This window comes from Agelaius tricolor, unplaced genomic scaffold (genome assembly GCF_023055355.1).
Source record: "Agelaius tricolor isolate 1412-34295 unplaced genomic scaffold, bAgeTri1.0.p SCAF_6, whole genome shotgun sequence".
Lineage (NCBI taxonomy): Eukaryota > Metazoa > Chordata > Aves > Passeriformes > Icteridae > Agelaius > Agelaius tricolor.
Window position 1 is genome coordinate 19,653,984 of NW_027269266.1, and position 25,884 is coordinate 19,679,867.

Consider the following 25,884-nt stretch of genomic DNA (forward strand, 5'->3'; position numbering starts at 1 on the left):
AATTCTGCTCCAAAATATATTGGATAATTGTTTAAAAATAAAAGAGTGGAGAAATTCCAACAGAAGAAATGAAAATGTAATTTAACAATCAGGATATTCTTGCTGTAAGTCTGTGTTTATACTGAGATTTCTTGCAAGGTGGAGGAGGGATTTGGATCTGGCACTTTTACATCAATGGTGAACAAGACAGCACCAATCTGCCTGGCATGAGAGAAAATTGTTGTAGTTGTTATTGTTAATATTATTATCATTGTTTTTTGTTATTATTGTTATAATTGTCATTATTGTTATTATAATTATATGAAGCCCAAGTTAGTTGAAGCTTTCTGAGATTCTGATGGTTCATTTCCATTGGATCAGCAGATGGAAGGGGTGGGATTGGAGTTGTGTGAGGGTAGTGTGGGGCACAAGCTGGCAGCACACACATCAGCAAGGTGGCATAGATGCCTCCATAATTAGCTAAACATTCAAGCCAGAGACAAAATTTCAGATGAAGTACCACAGCCTTTTTTCTGGGTCTGAATCAGAATGTGCCAAAATTTCCTCCAGATGGAAAATTAGATGGGCAGGAGGAGGTTAATTTGGGATAGGTTAGTCAAGGAGTAAATGTGTGCACTTCCTATCAGTCTTGCAGGTTCACAGGAGGTTTTTCAGAGTGCTAAAACCTAATTTAAGCTCATGATGAGAAACTGCCACTTCTCTTATTTATAGAGCAGGTTTGTCACCTCCAGGACTTGAACTATTGGGAAATTCCTCTCAACCTACAAATCGTAGCCACGAGCTGTGCCCACACTTACTCACAAGCTTGAAGAAATAAGAGGAGCAGAGGCTGAGAAGAACAAAGCTGGTGAAGCTGTGAAAAGTACCTTTGTCTTACTCAGTACAGACTGCAGCTTTTTCCAGTCTGCTGGTGTTAGTGGGGCTGCCTCCTGTACAGCAGTTTAAAGCAGCAAGCTTCAGTGCAGCTCAGCTGCACGATGAGCTGGATGGGTCAGGAACTACAAACTCAGCTGCATGATGAGTTGGCTGGGTCAGGAGCTACAAACTCAGCTGCATGATGAGCTGGATGGGTCAGGAACTACAAACTCAGCTGCATGATGAGTTGGCTGGGTCAGGAACTACAAACTCAGCTGCATGATGAGCTGGATGGGTCAGGAACTACATGGCCACATTGTGGGAGGTCAGCCTGCATGCAGCTGGACAGTAACTCTGGTGGGCTCTGGGGTGCCAGATGTTTTCTGTATCCTTGGAGCACAGCAGTTCTGCTCAGCTGCACAGCCTCTGCAGAAGCAAGAGAGATTCCATTTTGGTCAGACTCTTCTAGTGATGGCAAATATCTTGTAAAGCAAGATATGAAAAGAAACACGTAATTTTTATTAATCCTGCTATTAACTTTATTGAAATGAGTCGTTTGGGGAGAAAACAACATGAGATTGGACTCATTTATTGGGTATCCCTGAACTTCACAGAGCAAGATGAGAAAGTTGGAATTTAGACATGAAACACTCTTATGGTGTCTAAAATGTCCCTATATTCTCTGACAGTGTCAGTGGCTGCTTGCCATGGTGATGTCTACTGCAGCTGTCAACCTGCCTTAAGTGAGTCACAGTTTTAGGGGATATGAATGTCAAAGTGCTCTGGGGACACTGGACTGCACAATCCTTTTGAAGAAGGCTTGGAAAGCTGATGCCTCCAGATGGAGGGGCTGTTTTCCTTGTTGTGCTGGTGATTCATCACCCTCCCTTGCTTCTTCAACACCATTTAGTAATGAACATTTAGCATGACCACTGTGCAGAGTAGATTACAATTTCTATGGATTCAAAGGCTCAAACTTACACTATAGTTCATTTAAGTACTTAAATTGCTGAAATACACTGTGTAGGTGTAGTTGCTATCCAGTTTTGTGAACTTCACTGTTTCATCAGGAAAGAAACCTGCAGATTTGGAACTTCCAGTCAGATATTAAAAACAGGATAAATGTTGTTTTTTTTTTTTTTTTTTTGTTTGGGTTTTTTTTGGTTTTTTTTTTTTTTGGTTTTGGTTTTGGTTTTTGGTTTTTTTTCTTACAAAGCCCTAAAGAGAAAAAGCAATTTAAAATAGAACATATCTCTTCATTTGTCATATGTTGTCATTCATAGAATAGCTTTTGTTATGTCTGAACTTTAACCTGTCAATAAGTAAGTAACTAAGTAAAATAGAATAATAATATCCCTAATGAGTCATGATTAAGAACTTAACCATTTATTAAAAAGGGCATATTTATGCTCAAGGTTTCAGAAGCAGTCAAGAATTAACATCTGGGGCTTTTCACAAGGGAAATGCTGAAACCGGACACGCACATTGAATCCCCCTGGCATTGATTCATGCATTGTGTGGATGTAATGGCTTAAGGGCCTCAATACCCTCTGTATTTCTTTTTGATTGATTTTCTGATAATGCAGCTGCATATTAGGTGTGCTGGCAGCCTGGGGTGAAATAGTAAAGGAAAGCATGGTAGTATTGTTATTTTACTCTATGACTCCTTTGCAATATTAAGTCCTTTAAAGCCTGTCTTCCTGGAAAAGAAAGGAAGCTCACCTCGTTCCTCACAGTGCAATGAACGATGCATACTGCTAGAAGCAAGAATTTCTCTGAATCCTTGCATTTTCAGTCAGTACTTAGAGAAAGGTAGAAATGACTGTCATTAACTCTTGCCCCCAACTTCGTATTAATATATTTTTAAAGCTGTAAAATTTCTGCTTCTGGTAGATGGTTTGAGAAGGAGCAGGTAAATCAAGTTTAAAATAGGTTCTTGCTCTGAGTAAGGTAACCTGTAAGACTGTTGGATTGTTATTACTAATGGGACTTAGCAAGAAACAACAGAAAACACAGAAAAAATGTGGCAAAAATTACTGGTATTGCAGTTGTATATCTTATTCCTGACCGCCATAGCGGCTGGTATGCATTTATAAAAGAACTGAGTGATCTGCTGTCAAATACTGTTCCATCTTGATCACCAATGGTCATTTTTTGTGGTATTAATAAACAATACCCTTGTTATTCAAACACTTATCTATCTAGCTCAGAATTTTGCCTCCAGCAACAGGAGGTATCAGATGTGTTACAGAAATAGAAAGTTTCCAGTTATTTCATATTCTGAGCATACAGAAAGTTTATTTTTTGTCTCCTTGAGTGAGAAGCAGTTTTGTACCTTGAAGGAAGAATGAGGAGACGTATCCCACCAAAGCTCTTGGCATTATGATACCTCTGGGTATTTTCTTCATCAGTATGAGTGCATAATCATTTGGGGGATCTAGGACAGATGTTGACGTGGAAGAATATTGTGAAATAAGTTGGCTACAGGCTATTCATGCTTTGCCTGGAGAGAGTGCTCCTCATCTGCCTTTCAGTATTAGGAAATTCCCTTTTCTCTTGTATTAGGAGAGAGGACAACAGAAACATGAGGAATCATTTTAGATGTTGTGTAGGAGAGAAACATGCATGGTAATCAGTGGGAAACATCAGAATGGCTCATAATCAACGCCAAAGCCCTGCTGCTGCAAACCCCAGGCTCAAGCCTATGCTCATGTGCATTTTTGTGAGGCATCCTGATATTCCAGGGGAAAACAAAGAGATTTTGTGAGTGAGGGGGGAAAGCAGAAGACACAGATGTGCCAATGGTGACAACACAAAAAGCGTGTTGGCAGAATGATTTGTATGCTGGGCCTAGCATGGTCCTGGCCTTTGTAATCTTCACTTAGCTTGCTTTTGCACAAATGCAGAGTTTTACAGAAATATTCTGAGAAAGACAAAAAACTGTGTTAAACAGACAGCATGTGGCAAGCATGTCATCACTGAAACCCAGGAGGAATATAGTAATTCAGGCCATAAATCAGGCCAATGACTTTTAGGACTACACTAATGCTTTTTGCTTGGATCTGAATACCAATGTGCCTGAATTTGGTTTCTTTTATGTTCTATTCACAATCGCTACTACAAAAAGGCCTTTAAGAAGCTTTAAGAAACTCTTTTTGGCCATTGTTCACGTTCAGAACCTGACTATGAATTACAACCAGACACTGGATGGGTGGAATACTCTAGTACATTTCAGTATTCACAAGAGAAGTGGGATTTAAATCCAGTACGAAGTGAGTCAAAACAGGCCTAGTGGTCCAGTTATCTTGCCTGGTCTCAGGTGTCATTACTGCTCTCCAGTGCTGTTACAAGACAGAACCTTTTCTCTAGATGTGCAACAGCAACACAGTTGCACCCCAAAAACTTCTATGTGATGGGCAGATTGTCACTCTCAGGTCCTTTGTGTGAGTGGCACATTGGTGTTGCATTCCTGGGGCTCAGCTGGGCAGCTTCCACAGCTTCCCACATCCCAAATCCCAAAACCACTTTGTGTACATGACGCTGATCCAGCCTCTGGCTGTGGGAGGATGCCAAAGAGATGTGTAACAATGAAACAGAATGGGTAAAATATTCACCTCAAAAAATTGTGGAAGGAATACTGCAGAAAGAATAATTTTGTCCTTAACAAACACAGTATGGGCTTTTTGGATGCATGCAAAAGGCTGCTAAGAGCTTGCATTGGCCCTGAAGCTTGCGGTCAAGGGTGGGTGGTATTGAAAACACCAAAAATTTCAAACTTAATAGCTCTGATGATCATTAGCTGAATATGGGGGGAAAAGGGAAAACTTTGAACAAAATTACCTGACTCCAAAAGCATTTAACATATGTTTATTATGGGGGGAAAAGAAGGGGGCATAAAACAGCCATCAGTGAGAACTTGGACAGTCTCTAGCATCCGCAAGGAAGAATGGAACAGAAATGGTGCCAAAATTCTAAGTCAGAGCCTCAAAGCAAATATTTTTGTCTGAAAATACATATTGCTAACATCCCAAAATTGCTAATTATCTTCTCTTTCTCAATCTGCTACTAGTCTGGCTGTGCAGATAAACCCACTATTAACCCATATCTCCAACGAGATTTTTTGTGAGTTTTTTCATGGGCACCATGGGAAGATAAGTAGCTGAGGCAGCATGTGAAATGCTACTTGAAACTTTTTCAGACCTTATGGAATGCATTTTGAGACTGAGGTAGGGCTTAAAATGATACTGTGTCCAGATCTCCATGCTGCCCTGGAGAGGCAATCCATGCCTTCCCTCATGGAGGACCCTACAGGCCCCAGTAAGTCTGTAACCTTCAGTGTGCTATCAGAAACACCTGTCATGCTTTATATAGGGAAGAGGAAAGGAGAAAACTGCATTGAAGATCAGAATACCTTGCTCTAGTCATGTTATCCCTCTGTTGTCAGTCCAGAAGGAGCAATTCATCAAAATCAGCCTGGAGGAAATTTGGGAGTTTTTCTGTGCATCCGTTGCTGCCTCGTGTTGGAAGAACATCAGGTCCACATGACAAGGATGGAGCAGATGTTTTCTCTTTCAGTGCTGCCTTGACAGAGTGATTCTGATTATACACAGCACATCCAGAGTGTGCATGAGAAAGCAGTGGGATCACAGAGGGAACATTGATGGAGGAAAGCTGAGTCCAGGAAGTTTTGGGGCACAGCATCATATTTTGAGGAGAAATATGAAGAATACAATTGTTCCTTTCTCATTGTTTACTTGGGATGCAGCCATGCTAGCAGATGTCATACACACACTGACACAGTCACAGTCACAGCCACACACACACATGCACAAATGGATCTCTCTGGTAAGCAGGTCCAGCCCTATGGTGTTCCCCACCTCTCACACCCCGGGGCTGCCCAACAGCTGACTCAGACCTATGGTCCCTCCCTTAGTCAGCTCCCAGACTTCTGACAGATTTGTGTGGACTGGAGAGCACCCTGACCCAGGGTAATACTGAAGAATGGAGTGTTACAATGACAGGCTGCAGTGGTCAGGCACAGGACTTGGTGGCCTTTATCTGCCCTCCTCTGCTCTCCTTTTTCCCATTATTCTTTCTCCCCTATCTACACTGATGCATGTATTTTACCTTCCCTTGAATATTTGATAGTAAGTTTATCACACTCCCAAAATTTCCTCAAATATCCCATAGTAGGTTTGCTTATGCCTTTAAGACCTGTGGTAATCTTGCTTCCCCCTCCTTATCACTTAAAGAGTTTTGGTGGAACTTGTAAAAGCTTTGTTCCAGCAGTGTCCTATCAATAATCAGTGTGAGAGCTCTGGTCTTTGGTTTAAGTATCAATTTTCTTCTGCTCTTTTTGGATTCTGTGACTGGGTTTTTAATGTATTCCTTCTCTTCCTGTCTCTTGTCCCAATATTTTATGCTCAACAGCCCTGAACACGATGTCCTCACAAAGTAAATATCTTCTCAATCCTCAAAAGGGTATCTTACAGTCTTCTCTAAGAGATATTCAGAGCATTTTGTGGACCTGGGGTGGGATAGGAAATGGCTACACCTAATTTTGCTCTTGTGTGAATTTTTGACTAAAAATACATATTGTCTCTATAGCAGCCAAATAATTCTCAATATCAAGAAATAAAGTTGATGGAGGGAAAGAAAACTAAACCTAAGCTTTGTATTAAGGCTCATTAAATTACAAATCATTGAACAACTTGAAATAGGATAAAATGTGAGTTCTCTGGTCTATTTTTAAGCTGTTCTACTATTATGGTTTTTTATTATATAAAAGTTAAGTTAGTAATTTGTAAAATCATCTAAATGCACCTTTTTCACCTTCTGTTCTCAGCTTTGGCAGTGAAAAATTGTTCTGATTGTGGTTTCTTGAAGTGTAATTACTTTGTCAAAGGAAAATATAACTAGAACTGATATTTGAAATGCACTATAATTGTACTTAAGCCATTTGATAATTTGCTCACGTACTGGATGTTTTATTAATTTAACAACAGCTAACAATACTGAAGTTGGAGAATCATCCAACAGTTTCTCTTTCCCATTTAAAATAAAACATAATTTGTTTCAGCCTTTCATCTACTTCCAAAGAGAAGCTGTGGACACCCACTTTCTGTGAGCAGTTTCATTTACTTCACAATGCATTGCTCACAGAAGTACTCCTGGTCATATCAAGCCTGGCTGGATCAGGTTCTATTTGAATGATTGAACTTCTTATTTGGCCACTTTAAGGTTTTAGAGGAGAGAAGTGTAATATGAACAACCAGGTGGGGGCTGGGAGCTGAGAATTAGTGCCAGCTTTGCCACACAAGCAAATTCACGCTCTTCAGCTTTACCTTCTTGTAACACAAGGTTGTTAGATGCTTACCAGCTTCTCTGCACGGTGGCAAGAACTCAGCAGATGGTAGCTTGAAAGCTGAAAATAGCTGTTCTTATATTAGTTATTTTCTCTGTATGGAATGGACTCTTGATAATGCAAAATAAGGAATTTCTATGACTCATCTCTAACATGTCAAAATACTCCAAGCAACACTTGCCTTTCCTTGCTAATAATGGGAAACATCCATCAGTCATCACTGGCTCATGCAGATTCATTAAATCTTCCTCACTTGGTGAGGAGCTGCCTTCCCCCATGAAGGCAGTGACAGCAGCCTTGGGACAAGGGGGTGGCAGGCACTACCCTGCCACTGCAACCATGGCACTGGACATGTAGTGTCCTGCTCTGGGAAATTCAGACCTTTGCATCACCTAATGCCTGCACTGTGACCAGAGACACGTCAGACATAAGGAATGACAGTGTCACCCCCCTGATGGGTTGCAGTAAGGTCTTGGTAGTGGGCACTGCACACAGGAAACATCAGGAAACAGGAAACACAGGTGCTGCTCAGTGCTGCCCTGGGCAAATTTCCATTGTGGTGGAGGGCCACACATAGTACCCACTTCTGGATCCAAGCTGACTCTATTCAGAATCAGAACTCACATATGCACCCCAGCAACAGAAGCAACAGAGGGCCTGCAATCCATAGACAGCTGCTGTGTTAGCAGTCTTGAGCAGAACCAGAACAGGCTTTGGGAGGGAGCTGAGCAAGCGCTGGTGATGGGTGGTGAGGATGGATGATGTGTTTCTGGTCTCCAGTAAAAGGGGATGTGGCACAGTGCAAGGCTGCCATTCATGGGTCTGCAGAGTTCTGTAAGGGAGGTATTCAATGTAGCAGGGAGTGAACCTTGATGCCATTTTTGTAAAAGTATGGAGAGAAGAGGCCTTCATGAGGGAGCTTACAGCAAAGATAGATGTTTGTGGGTGTAGCCATGTCACCAAAAGGAAGTGACCAACATACAGCACTGCCTCATGCTCAGAACTACTACCAGTTTGTCTTCTTATCTTGAAGTGTTGTCTTTAAGAAAGATTATATTCATATTCACACAACTTTCCTAGAAGCTCTCCTGAAAACTCCTGCAGCAAGTATGCAATTCAGTGGCAGAATCTGTCTTGTGTGGAACTCATTACCCAAGAAGGAATTTCTGGATGTGTTCTTCCATTCAGCCCACAGGTAGAAAGCCATAGCCACATTCAAGAGCCTATGCTATGGGCAATATTTATAGAACCTTCACTAGAGCTTTTCCAGATGGTCTCTCAGCAGCTGATGAGACTTAGAAAAATTCTGTAAGAACTGGTGGGACTGAGGAGAGTTGCGGTCAGGGGTATTTATTTGTCTACTTTTCCTTTTTTTTTTTTTTTTTTTTTTTTTTTTTTTTGGTGTGTGTGTTGTTTGTTTGTTTGTTTGTTGGTTTGGGGTTTTTTTGGGTTTTTTTTTTTGTATCAGAAGGTCCAGGTGTCTTTTCGTGCTAATGTTCTTTGTATGGGAAAAGCCACTAACTCACTCCCTCAAGACAGTATTTTTCTTTTTTGTTACTCTGTAGTATTTTGCTCTTTGAATTTTTTCGAAAGACTTTTCATGGTCCCCATTAAAGTAGTCTTTGATTTGCTTGAGTCTCAGGGTATTCCAGCCTGTTATCACTCAGTCTAGTTTTCATTTCAGGCAGCCAAACAAAATTTAGTAACACTACAAATGTGTTTACTGTTTTGCTGATAAAGAGCTCTGGTCACACAGCCTCTTTGCCTTGAACAATATTAAATGTCAGCAGTGGAAAACCACTCACCTGAGCACAAGATGCAGGAAAAAACATCTCTGTGAGCAGAGGGAGAGAGGAGGAGCTGGCCTTAATGTGCTGAAGTTTTCGAGCCAGCAAATTAATGATTCTGATGTACCCATGAGAAAAAGTGCTGCTCCTCAGCTGAGAACCCTTCCCATAAATGTCAGGGGGTGCTCTGCATCTTACTGTCAGCTCAAAGTATGTGCTGATCCTTGGGGAATTTTAAAAGGAGACTGCAGCCCCAGGAAGTTTATGACGTTTTCCTGCGCAGGTTGGGTTTGTGGTTGTTTTGTCCCTCAGTCTGTATTTCTTTTTTTTCTTTTTCCTCCCCTCCCTTATTTTTTTATTCTTTCTTTTACCACTTCTCTGTAATCCAAATCCCTCCTTCCCATTTATGTGCCTCATTTCCATCTTTTCAGATCCCTTCCTGCTGTGTGATGAGCTGTTTGCTTTTAACTAGTGGTAGGTCCCTCAGCAAGACCTCTCAGGTCCCCAAAGCCCACTGGGATCAGACAATTTCCTCTGATCTCTGGTAAAATCTGTTCCTCTCCTCTTATCAAACAAGAAGAAAGGAGACAGCAAGGAGTCTCATGGGCTGATGGGCTGATGTGTTCCTCTGGTCTCTAAACAGCCATTCCTATTTGGAAAAACAGTTCCTCAATATTCATGTTGCCACCTGTGTTCCCACAGCTCCCAAAGCTATTGCTTTAACTAGTGCTGCAGTGCTTTTTTACTGAACAGGAGAGATTTCAAGATTAGGTTTCAGTAAGTTTTGAGAAATGAGGCTCTGTTTAGACAGAGAGCTCCATTATAACTAGAGAAAAGTAAAAAATCTAATTTCAGTAGTTGTTTTGGCTTTTCATAACACCCAGAGCAAAGGGACAGAGGTGCTGTGGAGAGGTGGAAACAAAAAAAGGGGATGTGCCAGACAAGGTAGGCTGGTGTCAGCACAGCCCCGTACACCAGTGTCATCTTTTGGCCACATTTCTAAAAATAATAGTTTATTATTAAAAAACAAATGGAAATATTTTTATTTTCTTTTATTTTCCTTTTGCAGTATAAATACAGTTAGTGTCTTAGGTAAAGTGGAGACTAAGAATTGGAAGAGACTTTCTGGATTATTTGAATCCCCTACTTGAGTGTCTGTTCTCTGGTGAGGCCACAAGGGTATGTCACACATAGAATGAATGGCAGTCCACCAAGCTGACCTTTGATTTTTTTTTTTTCTCTCTTCCCTTTTCCCTTTTTGGTAGTTACCCAGCTATACATGGATATAGGTGGTACCAAGCAGCATCAGCTCCCAAGCAGTGCACTGCATTGCACAGCTGGGGGCTTTACTGCACACACAAGGTGGCTGCAGTACAGAATTTTGCAGATTTGTCAGCCTTTCAGCTGGTACCTTGTACTTCCTGTGGCTGGGAATAGCTCTCATCCAACTCCAAGTAACATGTTCAGGTTATGAATACAGCACTGTTAATGAGGAATTATGTTATGCTTGTAGTTGAATGTGTAACATGCAAGAAGTGTAATTTTAGTAATGATAATAATGGTGGTGATGTCTTGAGTGATGCAGATGAAGCACCGCAGTGGTGCACTCAGTGCACTCAAAAACAGGCTGGTTTTCCTACATGATAAGAAAGCAATTTTTTTTAGTACTGGAATTTAAAGGTTTGAAATCTGTTATAAAATGCTTTATTTTATCACCTTTTGATTAAATAATAATTTGGATTTCTTAGTCTTCAGGTAACTTACAGTGTGGTAGTGATCTCTTGTGATTGTAATGCACAATTTAAAAATAAATACTACATAAGAGGATGAAAATATGAAAAAAATAAACATATTTTTCCAAGTGATGTTATAAATTCTCACTGCATTGGAATGAGAAACAGAAAAGTGTTACTTTATCAGTTTCTTTTCTGTGATATTTTGAATGATTTAAAAATATGCAAAGGCACAGAGAGTTCACAACAGATTCTCTCAGTTCCAGACTTCATGATGGACTTTGGCAAACATGTTTTACAGAATAAAGATGAGTCAAGTTCAGCCTTGGGTGCCAAGGGTGACTTAAGCGAAGTGAATTGATGTTGTGCCCTCTGGTTTTCCTATATAACCATTTTTCCTCTTTTGTTTTCTTTATTTTCTGTATCTTTCTCTTCCCTAACACACACTCCTTTTCTGCTTTTCTAGCATTAATTCCCCCTTAGCTTATTTTTTCTGTAGCTTCATTCTGCCATGTTATTTGTTTTCAGGATTTCTTCCCTTCCGTCTCTTTTTAGCCCCTTTCTTTTCTGGATGTTGGTATTTTAGCTCCATAAAGACAGAATTTTAGAAAGTGTTTTACTGCATGTTCTGCCATTTTTTTTTCAAGTTCTGGTCTGACTGCAAGCCCCAGACCACATGATTGTCCTGTAGTTTCCCAATTTTCCTCCTTTCCCTTTCTGAAGTTTGTATCATTTTTCAGACATGGTGAGCAGTCTCTCTGCTTCAGCCTCCCAAACTATATGAATAAATTGATGGACCTCTAGCTGAAATGTTGCTGAATCACCTATCTATTCAGATGCAGAGCAGGCTGGCTGAGTACAGCCAGACTCATGTTAGAGCTGCAAGAGATAAAACCCAAAAGGCATGGTGACATAATTAAGAACAGGTTTCTTCTCATTATCCATATCTCCTCCAAGCTTGCACTGATTAACTGGATTTGCATGCAAACCTAAATTGTGCATCTTCTGCTTCTAAGTTACTTTAAATACATAAAACTCTCAAAAATAATTTGAGATGATTTGGTAAGGAGAACCATGAATGATGATTTACAGCTAACACAGCAAAGCAGGAAGGACAGCAGCTACTGAGTATTTGTGCAAAGGACAGTGTGGTGGAATGGCTGTAAGGGAAGAAATGATTTCTCTTCTGGAAGAGAGCTGAAAGCCTTCTCTACTTTTGGAGCTGTTGTTCTAATTCTCATCCATGGCAAAGAGAGCAAGCAGCTGTTGTTGAGATATTGGCCCATGAGCCTGTAATTGTGGCTGTTCCTAGTTTGATGGCATCTAACTATGAATTTCTTGTGTATTAAATGGGGAAGATGCAAATTTTTTTCCAGATTAATTTTAATTCCCAGTGCTTAGATACAGACTTGTGAAGGGTGTTTGAAAACCATGAACAAAAAAAAAAATCTTTATTTCAGCCCAGACAAGAATACTGTCATTTCTCATAAGTAGCATTTGTTCCATCACTTGAATTTAGGAACAAAACAAGAGAAGTATGCACACAGGTTGACATTTGGGAGTGAAAAAAGGTAAGTACAATACTCAAATTTATGCTAAAACTCTGTGCTCATTATCTTTGTTTAAAAATATGTCATTAAACATATACATTGTAACTATTCTAATTTGTTGTTCTGTTGGACACTATTGCCCCTGTGATGGCAGAATAGAATGAGAAAATGAACTCGGAGATTTTTTTAGTTTTTTAGGATATTAGAAGAATGAAAGTCGGTTTTAGTTAAGAATATAGCTTCTTCTTCTTTCTTCTTTCTTCTTTCTTCTTTCTTCTTTCTTCTTTCTTCTTTCTTCTTTCTTCTTCTCCTTCTCCTCCTCCTCCTCCTCTGTCTTCATTTAAATTATTAACCTGTTCTTATCAAAATGTTCAATTTTTACTTTTGATTCTCCTCCCCACCCCACTGTGCTGTGGGAGGTTGAACCAGCAGTTTCTTGGTGCCCAGTTGCCAGCTGAGCTTAAACCACAGCAGTCCTTTTTGGCCTGCAATATGGGGCCAGAGGGTTGAGATAATGGCAGCACTGTTCCAGCTACTGAAATGAAAGTAATTCCATCCCAGCCAAAACCTGGACAACAGTGAAGCAATAGAGCAAACATTTGATGGTTTCTGATATTGTCACATTTGAAAATTTATTTGATTATTTTATCATTGTAAGAATTATACTGAGCAGTTTCAGGAAGTGTTCCTCTAGAGGTTTACTGCCAGCATGTCAGGAAAAATACCAGAATGTGGTTACATGGTTAACAAGGTGTTTAATGGCAAAGAAGAATTTTAAAAAGCCTTAAGAAGCTTTTATATTTTAGATTTGCTACATTTTTAATCAGGATGCAAATATAGCAAGGTGATGGGCTGAATGAAAGAAAACTATATCCACCTTAGCAGGCAGTTCAGTGCAACATGTTTTGTAGGGGAAAGAGCTGGTGCCAAGGACCCAGGAGCTCTGTCACATGCACTGGGACTGACTCTCTTCTGGTCCTGCAGGCTGATTATCTGTCAGTGGTTGGAGCACATCAGGTGAGTGTGTGAAGTTCAGCTCTTCATTTAGGCCCACATAGTGAAATGGAGTTTGTGTGCTCTCAGATTACCCTGAGATCTGAAACAAAATGGGGTAATTGGAGATGGCAGGAAATTTGATTCAGAAGTGCACTCCTGCTTCAGGCTATCACATTAATGTAGACACACACAATACTAATTAAGAAGCAATGGACCAAATGGACTGAAGGAACAGGGAACACATAATCAATACAGCAATTCCTGTTGTCTTATGTCATGTCTTCTCTATTATTACTTTTTTATGCCATTTACAATGTCATTCATTCTAGTATAGGAATGTCTACGTAAATTTGCAACAGGGAAATAATATTTTCTTTGCAAGAATCCCTTTATCTTCAGTAAGATTTTCTTTCACTTTCTAGAACTTGATGTCAGTACTTTTATAACCTCTGCTTAAAAAAGATCACATGTTTTCTGATCACTAGTCATCTTAATAGAAGTGAAACAGATTGACTTAAAAACAAACTGGAGGCTTTGAGACTGTAATTTCTGTAGTTTTTCTAGGTCCCCATAACTTCCTCTTTCTCTCACTTCTTTCCTCTGTAGTTTGTTTGAACCATTTGTATCTACCTGAAAATTCCCCATAGGCTGTAGTTACTTTCCAGAGGGAGCATAATATGAAGCTATGAGCAGCTGTTTGTACTTTATTTTTTTCCTTTCCAGAACTCCAAGGCTGCAGTTTTGATGGTATTTTCTATACTATCTTTGCCATGCAGTTGACTGAGGCCTACCAAGTACCAAAGGCACACAACTCTCCATGTGACATTTGGGACTGTACATCTGAGCTGGGAGTATTCACCTGGGGAAATTTCAATGAAGCCATGGAAAAGCACAATCCTGAAGCTTCTACTTGATGGGAATATGTTAGTCCTTTCAAAGCTTTTAATTTTGTATTTGTATAATGAATCTAAAGGAAGCAACATATTTAAGGAATGTAATGAATTCAAGGGATGCAAAAGGAGAGGTTAAGTGTTAGGGGCATATTTACCAAGAAGACAAGCACCCTGATGGTTCTTCTGTCTCCCACATTACTGGGAGCAGGTAATGTGCTTGTTTCTGGAGCAGCCCCCACGTGCAGCCCACAGCCTTGCCTGCATTCAGGGCAGCAGCAGAGAAGATGCAATGCTGAGCAGCAATCAGGGCCTGCTTCATGGTTGGGCCCTTTCAATTTTCTCTTAATAAGCCCAGAAAATAGTTTTTGAATTTGTCAGACACCACCGAGCTGTAAAAAAGTTATCAGCATGACAGGAGCCCTGTCAAATATGTCCAGATGGGCCCTCATGCCTGTACAGATTGCCACACTCTCTTAAATTTCTGATGCTTTAATTAAAAATAAAATAAGATGTGGATCTTGGGTCTGGGTTCATCTTAATATATATAAGTTCACCTCTGCTCTTAAATGCATGGCCAGGCAGTCTGTTGCCAAACAATTACAAAGAACGTCTGTAAATTGGATTCACTGCACCATCTCCAGGGACAGCTTCAATTGTCAGCTCTCTGTCAGCTAAATGAAAATAATGAAATGTAAGTTACAAACAGCAAGAAAATTGGGTGAGTCATTCTATTTATACATGTAATTACATCTAAAGGTCCAAGTGCCTTGAAATTAAAAGAAGATTGGTTCTGTCAGGTGCCTAACAAGGTTTTCCTGGAAAGGGTCTTCTGGAGAAAGCGCTGTAGAAAGCATCAGTGTCAGCAAAGCGCAAACAGCTTGACACTGTCTGCCAGGATTCGCGTGAGAGAGCGCTGCAGTGCCCACGTGCACATTGCTGCGACAGGCAGGGCGGCCTGACCGAGATGGAGAGCGACGGCCACGCCGGGCTCGGCCTCCCCGCGGCCCTGATAATGAGCGTCAGCCAAAAGTTGACAAAAGGAGGTAGAAAATGCTGAGGATGAGTGGGATCTCTTCTGTTCTTTCTTTGAATCTCTCAGAAGGCCTTGGGGCTCTGGAAGCTTGGTATGAGGATGCATTGCATATTAATAATGTATAAAGCACAATTAGCACACATGGTGCTTTGCAGGCTTGTAACTCATGCTTGGCTCCAATCTTCAGCACAGCACTATGGGGGGAATAGGGAAGAGCTACACCATAAATACAAAATAACAGATTGATGCATTATTGAACAATTTAGTTCAGCAAGTCTTGTCAGCATAGATTTGAAGGTGGAAAAAAAAGAAGTTTCATGAGACATTCATACAAATAAAGTAATGGGATTTTGAGGATAGAAAAATAGCTGCAAAAGTGTTGGGTTTTCCTTTCATCAGGCGATTCTAATATTTTTAATTAAAAGCTTATAGGATAATGATTTTTTTGAGTGTTGATGGAGAGACAACATCTGTGGCTGTATCATCAAATATAGAAGTTGTAAATTGAATCTTTGTTCTAGTTGCAGTTGGGATAGAGTTAATTTTCTTCCTAATAGCTGGTATGGTGCTGTTTGGATTTAGTATAAAAATAATATTGATAACATGCTGATGTTTTACCTGCTGCTATTCAGTTTATACTAAGCTAAGAACTTTTCAGCTTCTTGTGCCCTGCCAGTGAGAAGGCTGGAGGGGCACAAGAAGGTGTGGGGGGACATAACCAGGACAGCTAACCTAGAGACCAAAGGGCTGTTCCATAACATATGGCATCTGCTGAGCAACAAACTGGGGGGAAGACTGGCCAGAGTCCACTGCTCAGGAACTGGCTGGGCATCAGTCACTGCCTTGTGCATCACTTATTTTGTATACTCTAATTCTTTTATCATTATTATTATTATTATTATTATTATTATTATTATTATCCTTTTCTGTTTCATTAAACTACCTTTTTCTCAACCCATGGGTTTTCTCTCTTTTGTTCTTCTGATTCTCACCCCCATCTCGCTGTGGGGCAGGCGGGGAGGGTGAGTGAAGGTCTGTGGGATGCTGAGCTGCCAGCAGGGGTTAAACCATAACACACTTCCATGTGAAAGCCTATAACTCACGTATTATATAACTCATGTTATGGGACTGGAACCTATTGCCTCACAGAAGTCCTGTGTTTTACAGATATATTATAATAGTAAGCATCAGTAGGCTGATGTGACTTATTTTGTGTGTCCATTATAGTACTGTGATTTTATTAACATCCAGAGTGTTTTAAAGCGCTGCTAGTTGGCACTGTAATTTATGGTGCATCTTAAATATTCACTTACAAAAGCAGAGTATTGGATGTTCCTGTTCATATAACATGAATTTTTAATGCTTTTCAAATAGCTGAAACTGAGCCCATGTGGTACTTTATTTTGGCAGTTTATATAATAGATTTAACAGATACATTGTGGAGCATGCTTTTAATGTCCATTACTGTACTTAGGAGTATATATGTTACATTGCAGATATAATTTTGTAGTACAGTGTTGCTGTAAGAAGTTGCTGGAGGACTATCAAGACCATGGTTACCAATTATGGTTCTTAATTTTTTTTCTGTTGAACAGATAACTAAATAAATTCATTAGTAAAAAATAACACAGTGACGGGTTGTCACATGAATATTTCTTCTGTTAACCAGATTTGATTTTTGCTAAGAAAACATCTTGCTGCTAAAATGTCTTTTGAAATCTGGATTGCTTCAGTGAGAGAGATAAAGATGATATGTGTTTCTTTTCAGCAACAAAATAAAATATAGACTGGCTGTCATTACTTGTGCATACTTGTAGCATATTTGTTCAGGGTCATTTGTATATTCATCATTATTTTACCTCATAGATATTTTGAGCATAACTCTCATTTCTTTAACTAGAACAATCTGCCAAGCAAAGCCCAGATTTTAATTACTTTGAATCTTTTTTTTTTTCCCTGATAAATAACATCACATTTGAAATGGTTGCAGTATCTTTGAGAGGCTGGGTGGAGTTCAGCATGTCCATTCATGGGGCAAGCTTCAGTGACCTTGGTTGGATGGAAATGATCGGAATGAAGAACATAACTCCCAAATATACTGGTAAATCCTGTCACAGGTGTTTAGATTCCACTGATGTTTCAGAATTTTTCTTATTTCTCTATGGGATCCCCCAAATTAAACTTCAGTGAAAACGGTTCAATTTATCTGAACTGAGTATGACTGGTGTACCTGTAAAAAAACCCAAAAACCCCCCAAAAAACCCCAATCCTCAAAAAATTTCCAAAGCCCTAGGAACAGGCACCATGGACTTGTTCTCTTTGAATTTATCTTTTAGAATCAGAATCTTGCCATCGCAGTTAGGGGCTGCACCTCTGGGTTTGGATAAAACAAAATTGGTCAGCAATTTGAACTGTGCCAATGGAAGGAAGTAAACTTACCCTTGAAGAATCCCAGAGTTCTTGATGGCGAAACATTAAATTTTCCTACTTCTATGGCTCACACAAATTATTTTGAATGGTTATTAGAGAAAACTGACATATCAAAAAGGACCAAATTATTGGTCATTTTGATAGGTGAATGCTTTGTTTCAGGAGTATGAAATACCATGTTTGCTAATCTGTTGGGAGTTTCCATTGCACACTGGATGCTCTCATTTTCATGTGTTTGAATTCAATTTACTTTTATTTTACAGGGTTAATTCAGGTTGTATTTAAATTTTATATTAAAAAGGTAAATATTGGGATAGAGCAGAAAAGTTCTTCAAGTCCCTGGGTTTTACCATTTTATTGACAACAAGAAACAGTGAATTAGGTAAAAGATTTGTATAGGTGTTTTTTGCTTAGCATCCAAAAACCATTTATCTCCTTATCTAGCAGCCTTTTCCACTGCCTGACCTACTCATTCTTCTGAGGAATCAGATGAAAACGAACCAGTCAGCGCTTACACTGGGGGACTGCAGCAGGATTTTTACATTAGAAACAATCTCAGGAATGACAGAAAGACACATTTGTCAATGCAAGAATGGCACAGAGAGGGATCTTAGTTTTTGAATTAAATCAGGACTTGCCTTTATCATACTTTAAAGCCTCCCATCACATTGTATCAAGAAGCCTGAGTGGCAACATAAGGAGGATCCAGACCTTGAAGTTGTTCTGCCCCTTTGCTTTCCAGGCAGGTAGATATTTGCAGCATTTGGCAGCCTGAGCAAAGCCAAATTGTTACAGATTTGGACAGCAACATTTCACAATTATATATGTTGAAAGCTTTCTGTCGAAAAATTGCTCCACATTTTCCTTTTCAATCAACAGCTACAGGGGTCCACTAATACTCTGCAGGATAAGTGTAGGTGTTTGACAGACTGCTTGTAGGTGAAAGGTTTTTGCTTCAGCAACTCATTATGCTTTTACATAAGTTACAGACTTTTAGATCGTACTGGAATATTACAGGAAACCTTTGAGTTTCAAATAATTTTTTCCCACTGCACATCTGTGTCAGGGTACTCTGGCTAATGCTGAGCACTAAAAGACATCACCTTAAAATCAACAACCTGTTTTTCAAGTGCAGTTTAATGGAGGAATAGCCTGCTAACACATAGGTTTTCTTGATCTTATACTAAATAGTTGGTCATGTGTCAATATACCAGATTTCTCTTTACAGACCTCTATTCCCCAGTGAATGGTATGCCAATGCATTGCAACCTTCACATCAAAAATTTCAAAGGTAAAAGACCTTTGAAAATACTTTTACAACAACTGAAATACTAACAGTACAGCTCACTTCTGTATATACTAATACATACAAGTGAAGGAGGATCATACCTTACAGAAAATCCAGCACTGCAGGTTAGCCATCAAAGGTTTTCTGCTCTTTCTCCCAGATAAGAAGCTAAAAAGGTCTTGAGAAGATATTTAGTGTGAGATCCAGCTGTTAGACCAGGTCTGCATTGCTGGCAGTGCTTTCACTGGGAAGAAATGGAATTTTTGACAAGCGTAGCACTACATGCTCACTTTCTCCTTGAGGATCTCATCAAATTAATGTAAAATGTCCATTGAAATGTGATAGATTTGATATTTAGTTCTTAAAATCTGGTAGTTAATCAATGTTAACTATCAGATGTTAATACTACTCCCAAAGCATTCCTGACTGGTTTTAGACTGCTAAGACCTTTGACTGTGCAAAGTAGAAAAATCTGGTGGCCATGCATTAAAGTGACCATGCATTAAAGGAACTGAAATGGTGCCTGCCCAAGTACCTAATCCCACTATAAACCATTGTCTGCCCACTGCAGAGGCAGGGTTACCTCTTTCTGTCAGGTGTGATTGGCCCTGTCTACATGCTGGAAAACTTGCTGTGAACAAACATGCTCTGACAATCCCTGTTTGCATTAAATGCCATGGAAAATGCTATATTTTCTTGACTCCCTATAGGCAGAAGGTGATTTTGAGGTAATACAAAGTTTGGCATAAATTGCTTTTCACTCAACATTGAAGGACACCAGGGCACAGAGATAACACTTAAGACAGTATCCTGCTGAGAATATAGAATTATGTATGTCTATAAGTATTTATATAAATAATAGAATAATTAAAAGTTTATATAAATCATTGGGTTCTGGCCCTATAGGTCTAACAGAAGAAAAGATAGCTAGATAAAAATTATGTGTGCCTATTTAGGAGAATTTGCAAAGCTAAAAATTGTTCACACAGTACCAGTTGCCAGAAGACAAACAAATATTGGAAAGGTCCATAGAGGTCCTTCTAATAAAGCTTTACCTCATTACCTACTGTGTTTTTCTGTCCCATATTTACATACACACTACCAAATTTGTGGCAACTCTTAAACTGGCTCAATCTGTAATATAAAATTTTCCATTTTTTCAAAGTACATCAGTAGATGGATAAGAAAATGGTTGCTAGGTTACTCTGTGGTAATGTCCCAGATACTGTTGTGTAGCCTTATTTCTAGTGAAAAAATTAATTAATTCTTTGGTTAATATAACCTTTTATTGGCAAGCTCTACAAATACTTGAAGATTGCAGTATATTTCAGTAGGCAGTTGCTAATTTAATGTCCAAAAAAAAGAAGATGAAATAGCAGAAATGCAGGAACTATCAATGCAATTTCACCTCCACAAGTAAAATATTTTATATTAGTTACATCTCACTGCATTGTATACTGATTTTTTTTCACACTTGGACAAGACAAAGGAAGAATTTTGGTCATTTCTGTGCATAAAAACATTTTCCCTTGCAGTTTTCAGCATAGACACTACAGCATCCAATGAAGACAATGCAAACATCCTAAAAGTCAAAATATTGTTTTCTAAGGCATATGAAGAAAAGAATTTTCAAATGTTTATCCCATCCATTAACAAATCCCATGCTTTAGCTAAGTCCTGTTTAGATGTTCTCCTAGCTCCACTAAAGGCAATTGCAAAATTTCCATTGGCTTCAAAGCAGAAAGAATATTATTCAGAATGTTCCTCAGGAAGGTGACTCTCTTGAAGTCCAGGTGTATTAGACCAAGAATATACCTTGAAAGGACTAAAGAAAGAACCTGTCACTTCAGCCAGGTACCAGGAGCTGTGCTATGCTTTCTCAGCTGGTAGCTAATGAAGGCATGTTTTAAGAATATGCTCCTGATTCAGAGGCACTTCTGTTTAAATGTTCTGTGCTAGAGAAGTATTAACAGTATTACTTAGCTTCAGCTTCTGGGGTTGTGTTAATTTCTCTTTTTGTGGTTATAATTTTCACAGAACAGTGAAAATGTATATTCTCCTTGCTTTGTTGATTAAAGGGTACTTAGAAGCTCAAGGGTTATTATTCCAGCTTCTGTGGAACACCCCCATGCATGTGCATGGGCACCCACACACATCTCAGGTGGAGCTGAGTGGTTTGTTTCACATTTAGCAACCTCCTCTGTGCTTTTTAAAGCTTCTGGTCTCCCGAGGCTGAGATATCTAGATAGTTCTTGTGAAGTAATTGTCTTGTTTTGACAAATGCATTACATTCACCTACACTTCTTGGTACTCTTCTGTCTAAACTTGTTCACAAATATGTACCTTGGGACACTGGATGGGAACAAATTCTGATAGGAAGTTAAAAAGAAGACTCACAAGAATTCTAAAATTGTTTGTGCCGTACTTGGTTTTCTTACTTTTTCAATCTGCTCCTGAAGCCTTATGTATTTTTCTCTTAGGACTTATATTCTATCTTAGGACTTAGTTATTCCTCTGCTCTGGAAACTCTCAGTGTATAAATTTTCAAGGCTATCAGCTCTATCAAATGACTAGTGCATGGCATCCATCAATAACAAATCTAGGCAAATAACTAACGAGACTAAATAAATCTGGGACTTACTGGATGGCAGGCAGCTGGAGGATAGCTGCATATGCTTTTGGATATCTGTCTGTCCTTGGCAGAATTGATTTCCTGAACTTATATATTGTGGCATACAGCTACTAAATTAAATTTTTGGTTTAAAGTTGGTTAAGTTTTTGTTGTTATTTTCTGGTTCTCGGTATATTTATATAGGCTAAAACTGTTGAAAAATAATGAAAAAATTTTAAATTTGTGCATCCAGCCAAATGGTTAGCTTGATATACACACTTTTTTTGTACATATGTGTAAATCTGGGCAGTGAAAAGCATGTATGGCATATTTACACTGATGGGTGGTAACTTCTCATTCTACTCTTTGGCTGCTCTGGCTCAAAAAATCACTGGGATTAAGAAACACATGCAGACAAAGAGCAGGGTGTGCACAAACACAGAAGGTAGAAATAGGACTAAACAAGGAAATAGGATAGACTGCCATGACCAAGCTTAGGGCTCAGGCAGACAGGTGAATGGACCAGAAGCCTATTTACATGTTTGACTGCTGTAGTGCTCTCTGTCCTCTTCTGCTCCTACCTTGTTAACCCAGATCCTTCCCTTTCCCCACCTTTGGTCCTTCGTCTAAACATCCCATAGGGAGTCTTGTGTATTTCCACAATCCCCTTAAATGACCCCATAATAAGTTTTGAGCAAAATCCAAATTCTCTTCTCCCACAAACCACAATAAATTCTGCAACCCTCTGGGCAGCCATCCCTTAGTTGTGTGGCAGGGCTTTGGAGAGAGAGCATGTAAAAAGGCTTCCTGGGCTTTTCCCTATGCCTGTGTATGACTCTACCTGGCAAGTGCTTAAGATGATCCTCGGTCATACGTCTTGATTTAGGAATAAGAAGGGTAAGATTAAGAATAGACCTTTGGATAAAACCAAGTTAGATGAAGCATGAGTTAGAGTGACAGTTTCAAGGTGACCTCTGATTTTGAATGCTTGATGTCACCTGTGTGGGGCTTGTGTGCTGCAGTACTGAGCAGTCAGTGAAGTGCCTGGGTCAAAGAAACCAGTGTAACTCTGATGCAGAACAGGCTGCTATGAACACAAGTTTATTTGTGCGTGTGTTTATTAATTTTAGAGGCTGTTCCTAACAAACCTGTCACATTTCTTATTATCTCTGTATCTGTATTACCTGTGGGTAGTTGTGCCAGTGAAATGAGTGAATTGAATTTAGCTCCAAATTCACCTCACCCATCAGAATGTAACCTGCAGTATGCATAGGTAGGCTGACAAATTACACTGTCATATATTTCATTTTCTCAGTGTTTGGGAATTCCTTCAGTAACCCTTCCATAAGTGATACAATAGCCCTAGAAAAGCATGTAGCAAATCAGTTATGACATGTTGAAAATAAACTTAGGCTTAATAAAGACTTTATAGTTCATCCTTGTTTTCAGATTGGGCAGTGGTTTAGGCTTTTTTGGTGCTACAAATTGGCTAAAAAAACTACAGCTGCTATAAACTAGGATCCAGAAGTACTTGTAATACTGTAAATTGTGAAATTTTGGATGCAGTGCTGGTGATTCAGCAGATGAAGTTGTGTGTATGGGGATGAACATCCTTCCTCTCTCCTCATGAGGTGGGGCTGCTGGAGCCCACCCTGAGAACACAGCTCCCAGTTCTCCCTTCAGAATTTCCTGTGTGGTCTCCAATAGCCAGAGCACTTCTCAATGGGGCCTTGACAACAACTCAAAGGAACTTAAATTCAAAGCAGTCAACAATTTTTTAAGCACTTCTATTTTTTTCCCTTGTATTTGAAAAGGGAACTACACCCGTGGAGAATGCATTCCTGTTATTATTTCCAGTTGGTATAACCCCTTTAAGTAGAACTGATGCACACAGAAGAAGATTTCTCTGATGACAGCACAGCTCTCCTGCAGTCATCCTTGTCTTGGGTGGGTTGTGAGGCTGTTTGACACAGTGGGGTGGATTCCAGCAGGTGTTCTCTGGTGCCACTGAGTGTTGCCAGTGAAGAGCCCTAAAAATAGACAACATTACCAATCCTTACCCCCAGAACTTTCATTTTGTAGTGTCAGTCTTTAATATATATGCACGGTAAACACATTGCCTGGAGGGTTAAAGTAAAACCACATTATCTATCAAAATTACCCTGCAGATAATCTTTCTTTTAGTCATTTAAAATCTAGGAGAACAAGTAGATTCCTTCTTTTAACAAGCTGAAAAGGAACAAAGTTAGAAAAGTTAAAGGACAAATGCCTAATTTGAGGGCAGAGAACATGAGTGGGAGAATATTACTGGGAATTCTTGTTAAGGATTCAGTAAAGATGCATTAGAAAAAAATGAAATGTTTCATAATTAGACTGAAAGTGTCATCATGTTCTTGGTTTTCTGTGAGACATGAAAGGCAAAATCACTTTAAACTTATTTCTGAATCATATTCTTCCCTTAGATTATTCTTCCCTTAGGTCAGGGAAACATTATGTGTCTTAAAAGAAAAAACTTCTGACACTTGTGTTATGAAGTGCCTGCTTTGATAAAGTGGATGAAGAGAGAGCACTTGCCCATTTTATCAGTGGTATCAACAGGTCTTGCTGTTCCTCTGTTAAGTCCCTCTTTGTAACTCTGCTAGAGACCTAACAAAACCTAACTAAAGGGTTGCATCTCTATTCAATAAGGTCATGAGCCAGCTGCAGTCCTGAATGCATATTAGATGTGCAACAATGTACCACAATAACTATTCCTCTCTGAAACCCAACCATTTACACTAGACCAGTGTGGGCAGCTCCTGCAGCGGGCCCTGGTGAGGCAAAACAAGAAGAGTTGTGTGTTGGAGAGAGCAAAAAATAGCACAGAATATACAGACATGCTGGATGTAAATTAGTTTTTTAAAAGAAATAATGAAAGAGGTTTACAACATTCCATTGCTGTTTTTTCCTTTTGTTTTGTTTTTTCTCCCCTCGCCCTGTTGAAGGAAAGGGAGGGTTTGCAAGAATGACACAGCTGTCTGCTACAGAAGCTGGATGAAGGACTCCCAGCTAAAACCTGACACCTCCTGCAGCTGCCCTGCTCTTATTCCTCCTATTTGCTGAAAGTTCCAGCAATGCCTTCAGAATGATGGTGTCTCTGCTGTTGATTTCACTGCAAAATCCCCTGACTGAGGAAACTGTATTTTTCCAGTACTGAGAAAGAGAAGTTAAAGTGTCCCTCAAAGCCAGGAGAAGTGTGCTGGCCAGGGTCCACATGTACTAATATTCTTTGGATTTTGTATTTTTTGTATTTTCTTTTTTATATAGCAGGCCTTTTTTTCAGTCCTATTAACCTTGGGTTTTTCTGATGCTGAGAGATTCTTATTCAGTTTATTTTTGAAGAGAGTATTATCTCAGTCAGCACCTTATCAAGTTGACTATTGCTGTACTATTCTCTTTTGTGTACTTTAAACATCTTTTGTAAAAAACTTCCTTTTCTCTGTTAACTTTCTTGGTAGGTAAAACTTCTTTCTGCTAGTTGTTTTATATATATATTCCACTACAGATTACATTTTGAGATCTACCATATTATATGTGGTAATGGTCTGAAAAAGAACTCATTTTCATGGTAGAATTTTAGATACTCCCTTTATTGCCTCGTTCTTAGTTTATGTTCATGCTGATTTATCAAAAGATGCAATTTAAAAGGTGGAATATGATCTTGTTCTTTCTATTAGCTCATCTTTGCTTACTCCTTCCTTTACTGCCACTCTCACTCACTCTCTTTCTTACAGATGCAGTCTCTCATTCACATCTCTAACTCCTGTACTTTCTCCAGTGATCTATTCTTTTCCTTTTGTTTTGATTTTCTCTTTACATTTTCTTTTCCTTATGATTTTTCCTCATTGCAATAGACTCTTCCAAGCTGACAAATGGAAAAAAACCAGGTGACAAAGACTCCTGATTCTGCTGTGTTTTCTTCAAATGCTGTAAAAAAGATAATTTTCTTTGCCTCTTCCTTGCCTTGCCTGTTTGTATCTTACTACATGTTTCTCTCTCCTAAAACAAGCACATGTTCATTTTTTACTGCTTTTCTGAGACTTTTCATAGCAGGCCCTGCTATCTCTCTCCTTAGATATATACTTTTCCCCATTCTGCCCCTTCTATTTTGTCAGAAGAATTCATCTGCAAAGCTGCCTCATTGCTTTCTTCAGTGCTTCAATTAAAGAATAAAGTTCTTCTTCCCCTCCTGCAAGTTGCTAAGAGGTGTGTCAGTCGTCTCTTGGTTCTTGCTGACATGCTGCCCAGTGCTGATGGACTCCTCATTTCTGGTGCTACTCCAGCAGCTTTTGCTCCTTTCCTGAG